A 6,409-nucleotide genomic window follows, 5' to 3' on the forward strand; every position below is an offset into this window, starting at 1 on the left:
TACTTATTTTTCTCTCTCTTGTTCTTTTATCAATTTATTCTTTTTTTTGTACTAATTTTTGTTTTACTCTTCCGTGCACTTTTTATGTCCCTCCCTGTTTTCTATTCTTCTTTGCTTGATATAACGACCCAATTTTTAGTACGCCTAGGACATACCAGACACTGAGTGCTACCAATTTGTCATCCTAATTATTATCTATTATTTATTATATGAGCGTGGTTCGTTGTTAGAAGCGTAGTTAGTTAGAGAGGTACTTTTTTTTTAAATATTTGGATTAATAAACAGAATCATTTATAATCAATTCACAAATAATAACAGATAAAACAGTTATAAACAACCACACATAAATGCATCACAAGTAGTTGACAACATTCGGTGATTCAGCCTTTATTAGAATATAGACTGTTAGTTAGAACACCCCTAGATATAGCTAAATAATATCTATATACATATATATACATACAACATCCCAGGTCCTGACCTGTTCAAGAGGTCCCTAAGCTGGCACCTAGGCTAGCCTAGACTCTATACTCACCTAGTCCCTCTAAACTACTAAAGTGAGGGAAAGTACATTCTAAGTCTTCAAAACTCAAGTCTGGTGGAACGTCATCAAAAGGTAGAACGTCATCTGCTACTCCTCTGCACGATCAGACATTGCTATAGGACGTCTCTCTGGTACCTCATCAAGTAGCCACACAATAGGAGTCTCGTACACAGGATTTAGATTAAAGTTCACGTACAAACGGGGTGTAGACATCGGCTGGTCTCACAGTATATACATATAAACAGAGAACGATATTCTCCCTAGACTCAGAAGACTACCTAGAGCGGAATCCTTTTTACAAACGGTCGTCAGCGAACTACAGAAAGGAACTCTTGCTTCTATCTGAAGGGGGAAGGGAGAGAGAAGGGATAAGAACTGGGGAGTTCTTAGTAGGGTCGGGGTTATTAGTTAAGTTCATTAATTATATGTTGTTTTGCAAACGAATGGCAAAATACAGAAAGCAGTAAATAGAAGATGAAGATAAATAGAGGAAATAGAGAAATAGAAAACAGAACACAAATAGAAGGATACAAGAAAATACAAAACAGACACAGAGAATAGAATACAAACAAGGAAAGCATACATTCATACCACAATCATAACAAAGGAAATGCACAACCAAGTATGATGCATGTCTAGCCCTAGCGCAGGTAATGAGCTCATTTGTCGGTTACATACCCGCTCCCGATGTTACCCAGCAACCTCTGTCTGGATAAGGCTTTCCTGTTGGCAATGCCCCTTGCAAGAGTCCTTTGACTTGCAGGGCGGCACTAGCAACCCACTGCAAGAGTCCTTTGACTTGCATGGCGGAGCTAGTTAACTTATATCTGCCCAACACACTCTCTGTAAGAGTCCTTTGACTTACAGGAGCATACACACACTCTCACTGTAAGAGTCCTTTGACTTACAGGAGCATACACACACTCTCATTGTAAGAGTCCTTTGACTTACAGGAGTATATGCTAGTCGTGTGTTCTCGATACCTCTGTAAGAGTCCTCTGACTTACAGAATAGCATTATAGCTAAGTATCCCAGGAAAGCACTCTTAGTGGTCGTGCCACCATCTATCTGACTGCCTTCACGCAGCACATCATCACATAATCATTCTCATTATCATCATTCATTATCATTCTCATTATTCATCATCACTTTCACATTCTTATGCAGTACCTCTTTCTTTCTATGTTCAATCATGCTATACAAACTTTATAGCTTTTACTTTTACAACATCGTAACTCAAACTATTTCTCTTTATCACATTACTCTTTTCTCTTTGTATCTCTTTACTTTTCTCTGGTTACTCTGTTCTCTGTGTTTCTTTACTCTACTTTGATTACTCTGTTTAACATATGTATTTAAAGCTTATGTAAATTTCGATATGAATAGTTAGCATGTCCCAAGTATAGGTTCATTAAGTCTATACTGAAATAATTTAACTTTTCATATAATACCTAACCCTAGTCGCAACTCAAGGACTAACTATGTTGCCCTAGTTCGTTCACTAATTTCTGTCTGTTTTTCTGTCATTAAAACTTTACAGACTTTTCTTTGGTGTTTATCTTTTCTTTAACTTTTTATCTTTCATTTATCTTTGCCTTACTAACATGTTATTACCACTCCCTAAGTGTTTTATGAAGGTAATTATGAGATTCTGCACTTAAAGTTGTCTTTCTAAAGCTTTTACGGAAAATTGCCTTTTTCGCATTATTTTATTATTTTTATTAAAATATTATTTTTAATTAAATATTATTATTTAATATTTTATTATTATTTATTATTTTATCATTAAATTTTCGAAAATTATCCCCTTTTAACTTTTAACCTTTAAAATTCACTTTTTACCACCCGTAACTTTTAATATTTCTACTTTAACCACCCTAACTTTCAGAAATTACCAAATAAACCCTCAAACACCAAAATAATTACAACCTTGCCCTTTATAAGATCTAAAAGGTGTTCTTCAATGTTCTTCACCACACTCAAAATGTTCTTCATGTTCTTCATAAATTCTTCAGATTCTTTCTCTGTTTTTACCCATTTTTCAATCTTTTCAGCAACCGATTTTTACCAAAATTCAAAATAAATTCCCAGCCACTAAAACCCCATCTCTTCTACATGATTTTAACACAAATTGAATCCCAATTTAAGGCCTAGGGTTCGTTTTTTCCAGCAGCCCTCAAGAACAACATTCATAGCTTCAATATCATCAAATTTCATCAAAATTTCAACAAACTTTCACCAAGAATAACTCATATAAGCAATCAATTTCAAGCATAACCAAACCATATCATAATAATTCAAATCAAACACAATCAATCAAGATTAAATTCGTTAAACCCTACCTGGTTTTGCTGCTCCTAATTCAGTTAGACTTTCAGGTGGTCCTTTAGCACTTTTTCCTCCTAAATCACATCAAGAACAACTTTAAATCCAAAAACCCTCAACTAACCAAATCTCCCTAAGCACTTTAGGAGGTGATTTATAACCTTAGACTTGCTGGAAATTCACGTTTCTTGGCCCTCAAGTCAAGTTAAGCATGATTCCTAAGGAAGAACATCAAGAAAACACATGTTTAAGCATGTTTCCTTGAAAACCGAATTGAAAGGGGAAAGGAACAGCCATCTCACCTTATTTACAGCCTTGATAAGTTACATGGTTATGTAGAGGAAGAAGAGAGGATCATTTTGGTGAAATCGGAGTTTTGATTTGAGTTTTAGTTCAGAAGAAATCAAGCTTTGAAGATTAAGTGTTCATGAAAGTTTCTCTCTTTTCTCTCTTGTTATTTTCGGCCAAAATGATGAAATGAGACAGCCTTGGAGGTTTTGGGTTGTAAGGTGAGTTGTGATTGGTTGGCTTGGAGGTGGGTTAAAATAATATTAAAATATCTCAGGTGTATAACTACTAAAACTAGATGTATCAGAACACTCGTAAAAACATCTCTAAAAATTATTTTCTGAGCTACTAGCATAAATGAAACTAGTAACATATTTATTATGAGAATAGAACATGTATGATGAGACCTTAGCATTTCTAAAGTCATCAGAGAGTGCTAGTGCTAAGCTGCACCAGTAAACTGTAAACCCAGTTAAACCGATTTCCTGTTTTTAACTAAAACAGACCAGGTAACCTTATAATATCATTCAAGCATTTTCTAACACTAATATAATGATAATATTATACTATTATCTCTCTCCTCTCATAAATCGAGTTCGGTTCATGAAACAAATACTATTTACGAAAATCAGAATCAAAACTGCCAACTGATACGGTTCAAAAACTAGGTTCTTCGCGATTGCATTATCGAGCTTGCCTCAGAAGAGGTTCTAGCTTAAGGATGACATAATGACAATGAGGATTGAGTTACTTTTTGATATAGAAGAGGTGTTCCCTTTACTGATCTTCTGGCAAAATCTGTGCATTCGGAAAAGATCTCGCATACTCAAAAATCAGGGTTGTTACACTTGAGGACAAGCAAACTCTTAAGTTTGGTGTTGTCGCTTTGCTTGTGGATTTTTTGTTTATTTTAATGACACCGCCAAAGGGAGGCGAATCATCTTCACGGAGGAGCACAGCCTGAGGAATGAAACGACCACTAGGATAACTGAGGTGGTTGAGTTCCTTTCATTCTATATTACTTCCCATTCTTACTATATTAGGTTCCAGTTTTTTGCTGTTTTGTTTTAGTTATTACATGATCAGATATTATTTCAATTCCTAGGTTCTAGTTTAATATACTGTCTATTTTGTTATTTGATTTTTATGCTGAAAAAGAGTGTCTCATGTATTGATCACTAAGCTTGAAATCAAAAGAAAAGAAAGAAGTGATGTAATGCATGAAAAGATTTTGAAATTGATTTTGAAAAAGATATGATTGAAATTCATTTTGAAAAAGATTTTAAAAGGAAATTAAAAGGATTTGTTTTTTGAAATTAAAATTGATTACTTGACTAACAAGAAACTAAAAGATATGATTTTAAAATTTAAAGATTGAACTTTTCTTAATAGGCAAGTAACAACTTGAAATTTTTTTGAATATAAATATTAATTGTTAAAATTAAATTTGAAATAAAAGTGAGAAAAAAATTTTGAAATCAAATTTTTAAAGTTTTCGAAAATAAGATAAAAAATGAAAAAGATTTGATTTTTGAAAAAGATTTGAAAAAGATAAATATTTTAAATTGAAAATTTGACTTAACTAGTAAGAAACAATTAAATTTTAAAACTTTATGACTAAATCAATTCAAATTTTTGAAATTTATGAGTGAAATAAAGGAAAGATATTTTTTTTTTATTTTTGAATTTTTAATGAGGAGAGAGAAAAACATAAAAATGATGCAAAACATAAAAATTTAAGATCGAAACTAATAATGCATGCAAGAACTCTTTGAATCTCAAGATGAACACCAAGAACATTTTGAAGATCATGATGAACATCAAGAACATATTTTTGAAAATTTTTAAGAAAAGAAAAACATGCAAGACACCAAACATAAATTTTTTTTTTAAACTTTAGACACTAATAATTCAAAAATGCATATGAGAAACAAGAAAAGACACTAAACAAGAAAATTTAAAGATCAAACCAAGAGAATCACCAGGAACAACTTGAAGATCATGAAGACACCATGCAAGAGTTTTCAAAAATTTTTAAGAAAAATTAAAAATATGCAATTGACACCAAACTTAAAATTTGACACTAAACTCAAACAAGAAACATAAAATTTTTGGTTTTTTTTTTTTTATGATTTTATAAAATTTTTTTGCTATTTTTCGAAAATTATTTGGAAAAAGAGAAAATAAATAAATTCAAAATTTTTTAATAGAAATTTTAGGAATCATGCAATGTTAGTATAAAGCTTCAGTCTAAAAAGATTAGACATGGCTAGCCAAGCTTCAGTGTTAGTCTAAAGTTTCGGTCCAAAATTTTAGACATGACTTAATAGCTAGCCAAGCTTTATGTGAAAGCTTCAGTCCAAAAGATTAGACATGGCCAATGGCCAGCCAAGCTTCAGCAGAGCATTACAGACAACAGCCAAATTGATGGGAATCAACTAGCTTTTGTGATGATAAAGGCATCATCTGAAACTCTAGAATTCATTCTTAAAAATTCTAAAGACATAGAATAATTTATTTTTTTCAAAATTTTTCAAAAATAAAAAGCTTTAAAAATAAAATAAAATTACCTAATTTGAGCAACAAGATGAACCGTCAGTTGTCCAAACTCGAACAATCCCCAACAACGGTGCCAAAAACTTGGCGCACGAAATTGTGGTCTCAATGGCGCCAACAACTTGGTACGCACAATCATAATCTCAATTCTTCTTCACAACTTTGCACAACTAACCAGCAAGTGCACTGGGTCGTCCAAGTAATAAACCTTACGTGAGTAAGGGTCGATCCCATGGAGATTGTCGGCTTGAAGCAAGCTATGGTCATCCTTGTAAATCTCAGTTAGGAAGATTTAAATGGTTATGAGGTTTTGGTAATTAAAATATAAATAAAATATAAAATAGGATAGAGTTACTTATGTAATTCATTGGTGGGAATTTCGGTTCTTGCTGGCGTCTGATGACAAGTCATCCTAGCCTATTTTGACTAGTCTTTTTCTTTTGTTTTCATTAGAATTATGCACTTTCTTGAGCTACAAGCAAGCTAATTGAGTAGATTTTCATGTTTCCCTTGATTGAACCAACCATATATGAATTTATGCCATTTCATGAGGTTTTATGCTATATTTGTTGCATATTATGAAAGAATGAATATCTCATGATTTTGAGCATAGCTTTGATGAGTTTGGTTGATTAATGATAGGTGAAGAAAGCTTGGAGAAAGGTTGAAGCAAAGAGGAATGGCTAGGAGTGAAGA

This window comes from Arachis ipaensis, chromosome B04, assembly GCF_000816755.2.
Source record: "Arachis ipaensis cultivar K30076 chromosome B04, Araip1.1, whole genome shotgun sequence".
Taxonomy (NCBI): domain Eukaryota; kingdom Viridiplantae; phylum Streptophyta; class Magnoliopsida; order Fabales; family Fabaceae; genus Arachis; species Arachis ipaensis.